Here is a 14176-nt window from a genome sequence, read left to right as displayed (position 1 = left end):
GATACAGGTGTGGGAATCACCAGTACCTGACAGGCCACAACAGAATCCACACGGATGAAAGAGTTACCCTGAGTGAGCACCGGGGAAGAGAAAAGACCCAAGAGAGCGCCCAGAGGAATGACAACCTTAAAGAATGGGCAGAGAAAGGATCCCTGGGGTGGAGGCCTTTGGTGCCAGGGGTTGGGGGGGGGAGTGAGTAAGAAGGTGAAATCAGAGGGAGGAGAAGGCAACAAGAATGTGAGGTATCACGGAGGACAAAGGAGAAACACATGTCGAGTAGGTTGTGGTCAACAAAGGCAAATGCTGTCAAGAGATCAAGAAAATGTTGAGAAGCAGTCATGGGGTGAGCACCAAAAAGGTACTTGAGCAGGTGCCGGGCAAGAGCAGCGTCAGTGGAGGCAGAAGCCAGGTCATCGTGAGTTGAGGAACAAGTGGAGCCAATGAATGTAGACAACTATTTCGAGATGTTTGCCTTCGAGGGGCACCTGGGTGGCTCATTAGGTTGATCGTCTGACTTCGGCTCAGGTCATGATCTTGCGGGTTCGTGGGTTCGGGCCCCGCGTCGGGCTCTGTGCTGACCACTCGGAGCCTGGAGCCTGCTTCGGGTTCTGTGTCTCCCTCTCTCTCTGCCCCTTCCCTGCTCATGCTCTGTCTCTCTGTCTCCCTCTCAACAATAAATAAGCATTAAAAACAAAAAAAAATTTTTTAAAGTTTGCCTTAGAAATGGAACACATAATCCCTAGATCTTCTTCCCAAAGGTGAGGAAAGAGGGCCACCACAAAGTCTTCCTCACCGCCTGTAGCCACCTGTAGCTCAGCTGACTGTATGGCAACGGTCTTGGTAGGCGTGGCCGGTGTGCGAGACTGTGGTCCTACGACCAGCGCTGGCTGTGGCTAAAACTGTAGAGTTAACCAAGTCTGCCTTCTGTGCTCTGCACCCAGCTCTTCCTCTGCACCCCAACCTTTCACTAGGCCTGGAAGGCCCACATCGTCTTGCCGGCCCCCGGCCCACTGTGCTGTGCTATGTAAACTGACCTCTCTGAGCAGCACCCCCCCAGGTAAAAGTCTGGTCAGATACCGTTGCTGTATCATCATCGTTGTTCACCTGCTGCTATAGCTCCTGGATTGGGACCAGTCAGAGGGAGAAGAGAGAGATTTGGTCACCTTGGAATCTGGAGCAGGCAGCTGGCCCCACAGCTGGCCAGACAGCTCTCCAAGCAGGGGGCCTCTCTGAGAACAAAATCCAGAAGCCAAAATAAATGGGTCAGGTGGAAAACAGATGACCACCACTAGAAACAACGCTGAAGGTCGGTCCTAGGGAATGAAGGTGAGCCAGTACATAATGGATGAACACTGTAAGGGGTTTGGACAAGAGGGGAGGGGCAGGGGGCAGTCCAAGATCAAAGACGAAGAATTAGAAATGGGCTGAAGCTGTTCTGCACACACAGAGGCCAGGCACTGTTATGCTGGACAGTCTATCCCACCAGCTCTGTGATCCTTAATCCTCCCGGTGTGTTCTTTCAGTGACTCGAACGGAAGCTCTCGACGTTCACAGTTCCCCAAATCTTATTTCCACAACCCCTCTCCTTCCGTCATAAGCCTGTATTGCAAGAGGAACATAGAAACAGCTCTGGCCTGGGTGGTGCTAATGGGGAGCACAGAGGCACTGGCAGTAATAACCTGAGAAGGTTGTAGCTAATAGCACTCCTGGAACCTCAGAACCGTGAGTTGACGCAAAGGCCTGACAAGGTTCATTTAGGCCCTAAATCAGTAACAAAACCAGTTGCATGGCTTAATTAGTTGAAGCATTGTGTCCAAATTGCAACTGTTCCGGGATGTCCATCTTCTGTAAAATGCACGAGGTGACTGAACGGCAAGCCTTAACTGTCTTCGGTTTGTGATTACAGCCCAGAGAGGTGATAGAGAGCGGTGATGAGCATCACAGATAAAGACAGTATTTTTGCCTTGTGCACCGACTGGCTATGCTGAGTTTTCAGCTAAAGTTTTTTTTTTTTTTTTTCATTTCACTTGAGTCAATAATCATTTACCCACTGGATATTGCTTAAAGCCTAGTTTTCATCTAATTCTCGTTTAACGATATTGAAAAGGAAAAACTAAATAATAATACCTCATTTGTGTGGAGTGCGTGTCTTTCAGAGAAGACATCGTAACCCATTTTATCCTATCTAATTTACAATAACAACACTTTTATAATGTAAATATGAGTAAGGGCTATTATCATTCTACAAAGTATGCATGAAAGAAATTAAAGCATGTTTGGATAAAATGATGGGTTCATTGTACCTTCCATTTTAGAGGTGTAACAGCTGGTTTGTTTTGTTTCTCTTTCTCTTTCTTTCTTTCTTTCTTTTTTTCTTTCTTTTCTTTCTCTTTTCTTTCTTTTCTTTTCTTTCTTTCTACAATGAAACCATGCTTCAGATAAACATGTTTATTAAGGTGTACCTTGCCCTCACATTTTAAGATGAAAAACACCTTGATTAAAAAAATAATAAACACCAGGGGCGCCAGGGTGGCTCAGTCGGTTGGGCCTCCGACTTCGGCTCAGGTCATGATCTCGCGGCCCGTGAGTTCGAGCCCCGTGTCGGGCTCTGTGCTGACAGCTCAGAGCCTGGAGCCCGCTTTGGATTCTGTGCCTCCCTCTCTCTCTGACCCTCCCCTGTTCATGCTCTGTCTCTCTCTGCCTCAAAAGTAAATAAACGTTAAAAAAAAATAACAAACACCAAAATGTTCAGGTGTCCTACAGATCAAATCTCTCTCTCAAATCTAGATCGAAACCAATCAATTCTTTACTACCCAACTCTGACTTCAATCAGCACGGTTCTCACCAACTTGTGCTACACATATTACTAGTCTATTGTACTAGCTCTTCCTTATATGCATTATGCTGTAATGATCTTCTCGTCTCCGCTGGATTTGGCACGTACCTGCACACGCACAAATTCTGCATATATGTGAAGTCACTGACATTTTTATGCTTGTATTAGCAACCTTTTGGGGGATCCCATTTTTCTGATCTTTTTATGCATCCATTCACTCGTTCTCTCATTAAGGCTCTCAAGCCTTCATACATCCATTCAAAACAGTGATCATGTGCCCAAAACGTACAAGCACTATTCTAGATGCACAGAATGAAAATAGGAAGAAGACAAAATTGCTGACTTCAGGAGACTCAGAGCCCAGTGAGGGGGCCAGAGGAGTAAACAACTGTAGTTCAGTGTGGTAGGTATGGTGATGGAATGACAGATGAGAATGGTCTGGGGAGCACGGGGAAGGAACCGGTCTGTGTGTGAGAGGATGAGGAAGGCTTCTGAGAGAAGGTGCTCCTAGATCTCAGCATGCCAGGAAGAAGGGATTGGGGTATTCCAGGTAGAAGGCACAGAATGCACAAAAGTAAAGACAAACAGGAGCACTCTATGCATCTGGCAAACTACGGGGAACATGGTAGGACAGGAAGTTCCTCAGATATTCTGTGGTGAGTTCTATGTCACAATCCAAGCCCTGGACTTCACCATAGACAATTCTGTAAAGGAAAATATATGGTCCCTAGGGTTGTTTGTCCTTAGTCATGTAAGTAAAAACACATTCTACATGGGATCTATACCAAAGTGCCTTTTAAGACACTGAGTAACGTCACAACATCAAAGCTCGGGTCTGGTCTACCCAAAGTCTGTAGTCTCCATACTTCCTTACGATTATACTCCAGGGGGTGGCAGGTAAGAGCAGCCTACTTCTTCCTCAAATATCGGTGGTCACGTAGCCCATTCCATTAGTATTTCAGTATAAGAAATTTCTATAGAAATATTCCCAAATACAGCATTTTCTAATGTACTGTGTTGGAAGGGTCAGGTTTTTCCTGTTCACCTCTTCCCAATCATTCAGATGTGGTACTGCCCAGCCTCCAAAGGAGTGAGAACCAACTTTACAGGCTTCTTACAGCAACCCCACACACTAGCAAGAGGCATTTGGAAAGAGTCTCTGAATATACACCTAGGGTCTGCAAGGACAGCTCCTCCCTGAAGCCTCTGAGGAGTCCTGCATGAAGGTCTTCATGAACTGGGTCAGCAGTAGATAAAATGTGATCGCTACAGAACTCACACAGAACCTTCCCTAAAATAACCCTACTGCTCGGTTAGTCCTACTCTGAATTCCCTTGTCACTTAAGAAAAGCTTTGCATCATGAAATCGCATCCTTGTTTCTATTTGGAAACTTTTCAGAGACTCTAAGTTCAAAATAACTCCTCTATTTTGGTTCCCGACCAATTATGGAATCCTCTCTAAGACATCATTTCTTCATTCATCCAACACGTCACCCATTCAACAAACATCTACTTCCTCGTTTCTGGCTATCTCTTGAAGCCAGTTCAATCAGCCTTCTGTTCCCCATTACTCCACTGAAAACACACACGTGAAGGTCACAATGACTTCTATGTTGTCCAATTTAAGGGTCAATTGTCCGTCCTCACCTTACTTTCCTCTCAGCAGCTTCTTGGCACTGATGATCACTCCCTTGTTGAAACATTTTCTTTACTTGGCTTCATACCCACACTGGCTTTCCTCCTACCTCATTGTGTATTCCTTCTCATTCTCTTTTGCTGGGTCCTTCCTCATTTCTGAATGGTGGAAACCCCCTTGGGCTTGGTTCTCTACAATTACCCAGCCAGTCCATTGCTTTATTTTATTTTATTTTATTTTATTTTATTTTATTTTATTTTAGATTTTATTTTTAAATAATCTCCACACCCAACGTGGAGCTCTAACTCACAACCCGGAGATCAGGAGTCTCATGCTTCACTGAGTGAGTCAGCCAGGCGCCCCCAGTCCCTTGTTTTAAATACCATATCGTGGGGCGCCTGGGTGGCTCAGTCAGTTGAGTGCCTGACTTCGGCTCAGGTTATAATCTCACGGTTTGTGGGATCGAGCCCAAAGTCAGGCTCTGCGCTGCATGGGATTCTCTCTCTCTCTCTCTCTCTCTGTCCCTCTGCCCTTCTCCTGCTCACTCTCTCTGTTGCGCTCTCAAAATAAATAAATTTTAAAAACTTAAAAAAAAAAAAATCATGTCTTGTGCCCTGATGTCTGACTTGCAAGTTAAAAAGTGTTTTTTGGGTTTTTTTTGTTTGTTTGTTTCTTTGTTTGTTTTTTCTAGAGATGCTAAAGTTTGGGTTAGGCACTGAAGGAGGAGATGAGTTGGTCCTGTCCAGGGGAGAGGAGAGGTATTTTCCCTATGGGAATAGGATGAAAAGGGGTACAAAGTTGTGAAAAGGCAAACTGTGTTCAGAGAAAAGAGGGAAGTCTTGTGTGAGTAGGAAGTGACTATCGTAAGGTAGGTTGTAGCCGTGTCAAGAAGAACCTTGATTTACAGGCAAGGAATTTGGACTTTATACTGAAGACAATAAATAATTATCAGAGGTTCTTTTTTTTTTTTTTTAATTTTTTTAACGTTTATTTCTTTTTGAGACAGAGAAAGACAGAGCATGAACAGGGGAGGGACAGAGAGAGAGGGAGACACAGAATCCGAAACGGGCTCCAGGCTCTGAGCGGTCAGCACAGAGCCCGACGTGGGGCTTGAACTCACGGACCGTGAGATCATGACCTGAGCCGAAGTCAGACACTTAACCGACTGAGCCACCCAGGCGCCCCCAGAGGTTCTTAAATAGGGTAGAGATGTGATCATTCATATTAAAAAAATAAATAAGACTTTAGCTGGCAAGATGAGGGCCACACTAGAAGAAGGGGAGACTGGAGCCTGGAAAGCCAATTAGAAGGCCCCTGTAATAGTCTAAGAAAGGGATTAAGGTCTGAATCACCATAGCAGCAGTGGAATGAAAAGTAGTGACAAATCCAAGGGAGATTTAGAAGTGGCGTTGAGGACATGGTTATTGATTACATAGGAGTTTGGGAGCAGGGGAGAGAGACCAAGGTTGAAGTGTAACGACAGTAACTAAGCTAAAAGGGGGAAGGAGAGCAAGTGTGGTGGGGGTCATGAGTAGCATATTAAATTTGCAGTAACGGTGGGTTACCAGTGGCGAAATGCAAAGGTCTGCAGATCAGGAAAGAGGTTTAGACTGAGTGTATAGGTTCAGAAAGCAGTGCCCAATGGTAGCCAAGTCCTCAGAATGGATGGGATATCCTGGGGAGGGTGCATGGGGAAAAGAATGCCAGAGGAAAGTATGCAGACAGTTGTCAGGGGAGGAGGGGGCTGAGGAGGAACAGAAAGGGAGCTTGCGTATGGGATGGAGGAGGTCCACAAGTAACGGGGGGGGGAGAGCCCTTCCGAGAGGAAATAACCAAGAGTTCTCCCTGGGGTAGGATGACTGATACCATTATGTTTGGTGATTAGATCTCACGAGCACATACTCTAGAGAATTAGAAGTCAGGCTGGAATGGATAGAGTGAAGACTCCTCTTTGAAGTTGGCTGGGAGGGAAGCAGGTAATGGCTGGGAAAAGGGTGGAGTTGGGCAAGGTATAGGGATTTCTTTTTACGGGATGGTCGTCTTTACACCAAAAGGTTGCCAGCCGGCTTCCACCCACATATTACTACCCCACAAGGCAAACTTGTTGAGTTTTTGAGCAACTGAACATTCCATAGAGTTCAGTACATATATGGAGTGCCTGCTGTGTCTAAAGCACTGCACTGTGTCTAAAGCACTGCCTAAAAAACATATGCAAGATATGGTCATGTTTTAATTTTTATTAACTGGCCCAAATCTGCCTCCTTCCAGCCACAGCTCCCTGTCCTCTGGAGCCACGCACAATATAAGAAGTATCTCTTCCTCTTATTGAGGGTGGTTTTCAGCTACCTTCTGGGTATTCTCATTGAACTTTTGTGAAATAATCCAGACTTTACGTATGCATACTTGCATAGGTGTATGTATGTATTTTGTTACCAGCTAGCAGCTCTCCTCTAGACATCCATTGCTGTCTGTCCTTTTTAAAATGTGGCTCCCAGCGGGGCACCTGAGTGGCTCAGTCGGTTAAGCGTCCGACTTCGGCTCAGGTCATGATCTCACGGTTTGTGAGTTCGAGCCCCGAGTCGGGTTCTGTGCTGACAGCTCGGAGCCTGGAGCCTGCTTCAGATTCTGTGTCTCCTCTCTCTGCCCCTCCCCCACCTGTGCTCTGTCTCTCTCTGACTATCAAAAATAAATAAATGTAATAAAAAAGCCTTAAAATGTGGCTCCCAGAATGAATCTCAATTTCTCTTATCTGCAGTGTACAAACCAGCTGGAACATTCTTGCACCTTCCCAGGACATGGGTTTTCTGTTAATGCCATCTGAGACTGTATCAGTATTCTGATAGTACAATACTTACTCATAGTACTTCACAGTCAACCCACATCCTGAGATCTTTTGCACCTGAAATGTTAATGAAATAGGTCTCATAATTCTTGTATTTATACAGTTGACTTTTTAAAGCCAATTGCAGAAGTTTGTTTCCCACTAAATACCATATTTTTCCATTTCGTTTGTTTATATATATATATGTATCTATCTATCTATCTATATATATATTAACGTTTCTTTATTTTGGAGAGAGAGACAGACAGACAGAGCGAGTGGGAGAGGGGCAGAGAGAGATGGAAACACAGAATCCAAAGCAGGCTCCAGGCTCTGAGCTGTCAGCACAGAGCCCGATGTGCGACTTGAGCTCAGAAACAGTGAGATAGTGACCTGAGCCAAAGTTGGACGCTTAACTGACTGAGCCACTCAGGCGCCCCTTACACTTTGTTTTTATTAGCCAGTAATAAAAAGAGCAAGGGCTTAGGAGTCAGGCGGGTGTAAATTTGAATTCTGGTTTTGTTAGGTAGCTTAGTGACCTTGGTCATGTCATGCTCGCTCTGGCTCAACTTATCAGTGAAAATAGGGATAATCATAACTACATTGCAAAGTGGTTCTTTGCAAGAAGAGGCTTACAAGAGGCAGTACAGTACCTAATATATCATGAGGGTTCCATAAACGTTGGTTTTCTCGCCTTCTTTCTCTTCCATTTTCTCAGCTTTGTGTTCTTAGCAGAACTATGCCTTTTAAGTTGTAACTCAAGACTAAGAAATCTTCCTTTTATTTTGTTTAATTATTTATTTTTTTGTTTGTTTTTATTATTTGTTTGTTTTTAAGTAGGCTTCATGCCCAGCACAAAGTCCAATGTGGGGCTTGAACTCATGACCCTGAGATCAAGACATGAGCTGAGATCAAAAGTCAAATGTTCAACTAACTGGATGGGGGAGCCATCCAGCTACCCCATAGTTATCTTATTTTTTTAAATTAAATCTTCCTTTTAAAAGAAAAAAGTAAGTTGAGCGGAACAGGGAGGAGCCCAGGACCAAAAGAATACTTTAGTCTAACAGTGGGGCATGAGGGCGCTGAGACCAGACTTTCTGTGACCGAATCCCAGCTCCACTACTGACTTGTTGTCTAATCAGAAGCAAATTCATTAACCATCCTGAGCTTTGTTTTCCTCATCTGTAAAATGGGGATGATGGCAGTGCTTGTGTTTCTGGGTGTTGGGGAAGATCAACTGACATGGTAGGTGGAAAGTACTTTTGCACAGAACTTGCACATGCTAAGTGGTAGAGTTCTCATTACCCACTTAGAAACCTCCAGGTAAATAATGTATTTAAACTCTTAAGTGAAATGACTGTGTTAAATGGTTTGCATATGTTAGTTTTTTATACACAATGCCGAATTGCTGACCCAATTTGAACCAACAGAATGCTTGAACCAATTTTCATGCCCAATATTGTATGATGGTGCTTATTTCCCTGTATCTTTAGCCACTCAACGTACCATTTTAAAGTGCTTGACAATTTGCTAGTCGTAAAGACATCTGGTTTTACCTTGATCAGTGCCTCTCTAATTATTAGTGAGATTGGACTGCTTTCCTTTTATTTTTTTTTAAGTTTATTTATTTTGAGAGAGAGAGAATACACACATGCACGTGCGTGAGTGGGGTGAGGGGCAGAGAGAGGGAGACAGAGAATCCCAAGCAGGCTCCTAGCTGTCAGCACAGAGCCTGATGTGGGGCTTGATCTCACAAACTTTGAGACCATGACCTGAGCTGAAATCAAGAGTCAGATGCATAACCCACTGAGCCACCCAGGTGCCCCTGGATTGTTTTCATTTTAATTGACCAACTGAATTTTTTTTTTTTTTTGCCTTTTCATGTTCTTTACCCATTCTTTTTCGAGATGTAGTCTTCTTGTAAGTTTGCTAGAGCTCTTTATATATTAAGGATACTACTCTTTGTCAGAGATATATTTATATATATATTTATATATAAATATATATATATATTTTATATATATGTTTATATATATTTATATTTATATATATATTTGTCATATATAGTTGCAAAGTTCTAGAATGTCTCATTTATCTGTTAATTTTGTTTGTGGTACTGTTGTATCTACATAAATTTAAGTGTTGTAAGTAGTCAAATCTATAAATATCTTTCTTTTATAAACTATAAGCCTTTACTTCTTTGCCCATGAAGGCCTTTAACATGTTAAGACCAAGATGTGCCTATACCACATCTTTTCAACACTATTAACTTCTTTTATATGGCCATTTTTCACATTTAACGTTTTAACCCATCTGAAATGCATTCCATTCCTTCTTAGCCATGTTTATTCATTCTTTTGAATACAAAAAAAATGCTTTGGTTTCAAGAAATAGCAAATTTAACTCAAATTGGCGTAAACAAAAAAAATATTTATTGGCTCCCGTAAGTGAAAAATTCAAAGGCTTCAGGGTCACGATTCCCACGTGGTTTACACAATGTGGAGAGCACCTGAACGCTCCCTTTCATTTATGTGCTTTAATCCCTGGTGATAGCTCCATTCTCAACAGACCCTCCCCTTGAGGCTCCAAGATGGTGGACAAGAACTCCCAGAGTTAAAATCTCGTGCATCCAACTCCTGAAGAAAATTATCTTCGTTCTGGCATTTCCAGCACGAATCCTGACCTTCTCTTTCAGTGGACCGACTTGGGTCACATACCCATACCTGAAGTAGTCACTGTGGCCAAGAAAATGAAATTCATTGATTGGCTTAGTCTGGAACACACGCTCTACCTCCCGGAGATAAAGGGAGAGTCAGCTTTCCCAGGGCTACACGGATGTCCCAAAGGAAGCAGCAGCTGGGAAAGGGGAATGCATTTGAGAAGGAAAGTAAGGTAAGGACTATATTTTTGAATATCAAGATTATTGTTTTTAATAGGCAATGAGAAATTCTTGGGGCACCTGGGTGGCTCAGTCGGTTAATGCCGCCGACTCTTGGTTTTGGCTCAGGTCATTGTCTCACGGTTTGTGGGTTCGAGCCCTGCATCGGGCTCCGCGAGGACAGTGCAGAGCCTGCTTGGGATTCTTTCTCTCTCTCTCTCTACCTACCCCTCTCTCTCTCTGCCTTCCCCTGCTTGTGCTCTCTCTTAAAATAAATTAATTAATTAAAAATTAAAAAAAAAAGAAAATGAGAAATTCTCTGCCATTTAAAAACTCATTTGTTGGGGCGCCTGGGTGGCTCAGTCGGTTAAGCGTCTGACTTCAGCTCAGGTCACGATCTCGCGGTCCGTGAGTTCGAGCGTCCAAGCGTCGGGCTCTGGGCTGATGGCTCAGAGCCTGGAGCCTGCTTCCCATTCTGTGTCTCCCTCTCTCTCTGCCCCTCCCCCGTTCATGCTCTGTCTCTCTCTGTCTCAAAAATAAATAAACATTAAAAAAAATTAAAAAAAAAACTCATTTGTTTCATCACTATTAACATGGTAGACACTAAGAATTAAAAATCATGAAAAAACATGGTCCCTTCCTCAAGTGCTAAACTCTTTACATTCAAGCTGCATAGGGACCATCTGGGTACATCACACTTTGTAAAGGTCTCATCATGTATGGTTGGAACAATTTCCTTCATGGCCAAATGATCTATAGGTTCTATGAAATTCTTCTTTAATATGGATTCTGTAGACCGGGTGGAAATAGACCACATCTTCCACTCTCCCCTGTATTTATTCTGGTAAAACCATTGTCTTACGGTCATTTTGTTCTCTGGTTATTCATTTGCACTATTCTTTGCCTTTTTTTTAAATTCAGGGTTTTATTTATATCACTTTGCAATGTCTTTTCCTAGTTTGAGACCCCAGATCTATATCTTGATCTAAACATTTTCTATGTTGGACCCTGGAGCACCGAGGCTCTACGCTGATCACAGCAGTGATTCAGAACGTAAGACACAGCAGTGCCCACAACTATGAGCCAGGCACAGTTCAAAATGCCCTGCCCAAGACAAGCCGTCCTCCATCCGACCCCATGGATGGGATTCGTGCTCTTACAAGAAAAGACACAAAAGAGATGATCTCTCTCTTTCTATGTGTGTACAGATACACAAGAAGATGGTTATCTGCAAACTGGGGAATGCCTCTTGCCAGACACCAGAGCTGCTGGTGCCTTGATCTTGGACTTCTTACCTCCAGAACTGTGAGAAATAAATGTTTTTTGTTTAAGTCACCCAGGTTATGGTATTTATTATGGCAGCTCGAGCTAAGATGTCATCCCTTCCCCCTCTGTGACATGCCTATAAATTGACTAAGCCTCTGTGGGCCAGCAATAGCCCTTTTTACTGCTTCTTAGATGTTTTGACCATGGTTTTCCTCTCTTGTCTCAGTCCCGTCTCTAATATTTTCGACACTTCTATTCTACATTAGTGCTTATCAGCCCTCCTCCGCTCCCCTCCATAGGGCGAAACGCTTTTGAATGGGGCCTCTAAACTGCTTTCTGATCTCTCCTACCTTTGGCGGCCACCGGCAGCATTGCCCCTGCCAGGACACAAAGTGGACCCTTCATCTGCTGAGCGTGATTGATCCCAGCAGAGCTACGTGAACAAACTGCCATTTAAGAAGTTCTATTCTCTGGCACCTGGGTGGCTCGGTGGGTTAAGTGTTGGACTCTTGGTATCAGTTCAGGTCATGATCTTGCGGTTCTGAGATCAAGCCCCACGTCAGGCTCCATGCTGAATGCCGAGTGCAGAGACTGCTTGGGATTCTCTCTCTCCCTCTTTCTGCCCCTACCCTGTGTGCATGCATGCTCTCTCTCTCTCTCTCTCTCTCTCTCAAATAAATAAATAACCATTAAAAAAAAAATTTGAAGACCAATTTATTGGCTGATGTACCACCATTTAATCACTGTTTTTAGAACCCTCCTCCAAAACACTACCACATTAAACATATATACTGAAGATACATTCTGCTGCTTCAAATATAAAAGATGTGAGAGGAAAAAGTTTGTACCTTATAATCTAGGAAATGCTGTAGTTGAATGACTGTGGTTTTCAAATATCAGTATTAGAGGGTCTTCCACATTCAACAGCACTATCCTGTCTTCATTATTATTCTTATTATAAACATAAGCAAAAAACAAACAAAAACCCATTAACTGTCTTCAGTACTATTTCCAGATCCTAGTTGTCTTTCGACATTAGCTCTCTTGCATTCTCTTCACAGACCTGAGCCCTTCCTTGGAACAAGGCCCTACTCCTGCTTTCTGTACGTGTCCTTTAAACATATGAGCTTATCAGAACCCTTCTGGAGCAGCCACATTGATCATATTTATTTGTCATTTATTTTTGAAATAAATTGTATTTACTTTGAGAGCGAGAGAGGGAGAGTGCAAATGGGGGAGGGGCAGGGACAGAGGGAGAGAGAAGATACCGAACAGGCTCAGTGCTGCCAGCGTTGAGCCCGATGCGGGGCTCTGTCCCACCAACTGTGAGGTCACGCATGACCTGAGCCGAAATCAAGAGTCGGGCACTTAACAGACTCAGCCCACGTTGATCTTTCTCACATGCTCCCTTTTCTTCATTGAAATCACCTGTTGTATAAAAATTTAAATTTCTTTTTAAAAAATTTTTAATGTTTGCTTTTGAGAGAGAGAGAGAGAGCGAGAGCAAGCATGAGTGGGGGAGGGGCAGAGAGCGAGGGAGACACAGAATCCAAAGCAGGCTCCAGGCTCTGAGCTGTCAGCACAGAGCCCGACGCGGGGCTCGAACTCATGAATCGTGAGATCATGACCTGAAGTCAGACACTTAACCGACTGAACCACCCAGACACCCCGAAATTTAAATTGCAAGTCATTTTACTCCTCTTTCACCTTCTTTCCTAGTTCCTGGCCGGACAGAGCCTCGTGCCTCTCTTTTCTCTTAACTTGCTCAAGTCTTTTTTGTGTCAGGTTAGCAAGTGCAGAATTGCCTTCGCTGGCTATTACAAGTTCAAGGATGCTGTGGTCACTTATTTTAAGTTGCATGTCACTTCTACTTCACCAACACGTTCTTCTTAGGTGGTGAGAATTAAGCATAGAATAGTACCTCTCCTAAGTAATTTAGATTCAAGCCATGCCAACTTTATTTGATACTCTTTTCACCAGAATGAGCTTGTCAGTGGATGTTGAAGTCCTTCATTACCCCTGTGTCATGCCCCTCTGCCAATAAGTGTGTCATTTGTATTGGGAAAGCATTATTAATGTTGCCATAACAGGATCTCAAGGCTTGACAACGCACGGCCAGTGGAGAGAGAGTATAAGCCAAGACTGGGGTAGGGAGTACTCCCCGGGGCATGGGCTGCGAATACAGAAGCTGGCTTGGATTAGGGCAGCGAGGCTCCTCAAGCCTGGTGTCTCTTACCAAGGTAAAGTTCAAGAAGCTATTAATACTAGGCAGTCCAGCATGAAGGGCAAGGCCAATGTGTACCATAGTTTAAGGAGATCACAAGCAGGGGTGTGGGCATCTCTAGGGAAGAGATACACTAATAATGTCAGTGTCGTGGTAAAGAAGGGCGGGATTCAGAAAGGGGTCCCAAATCTACAGGAAGACCGGGATGCAAGGCAAAATGACCAGAGACTGAAGGTGTGGAGGTCAAGGTGGAAGCCCCAAATTGGATAAACGCAGGAATGGAAGGCAGGATAGGAGCAATCTACAGCTGTGTCTGAGGCTCACAGCTGACCAGACTGGAAGAAAGCACGATGCTGGGGCTGACACGGGTGACACGCTTTGTCCCCAGTCAGAATGGTGTTTAAGTATCGGGAGATCAGGGAGCGAGACCCCCCCTCTAAGGTGGACCTCCTTAGACAATCCAGCACTGGTCACCAGGAAAGGCAAAGACAACCGGCCAGCTGCTTTAGTGTATG

The 14176-nt window shown here is 44.0% G+C and overlaps 1 protein-coding gene across 1 annotated transcript in view; it reads right to left on the bottom strand.

Annotated features, from left to right (window-relative positions):
• The window catches only part of MKLN1 (muskelin 1), a 365725-nt gene that overhangs the window by 341913 nt on the left and 9636 nt on the right, over nucleotides 1-14176 (bottom strand). The window lies entirely within an intron of this gene.

The sequence above is a fragment of the Panthera pardus genome, unplaced genomic scaffold, assembly GCF_024362965.1.
Source record: "Panthera pardus isolate Hobbes unplaced genomic scaffold, ASM2436296v1 HiC_scaffold_8, whole genome shotgun sequence".
Lineage (NCBI taxonomy): Eukaryota > Metazoa > Chordata > Mammalia > Carnivora > Felidae > Panthera > Panthera pardus.
Note: the sequence above shows the minus strand (reverse complement) of the source record. Positions and strands in the feature narration are given on the sequence as shown.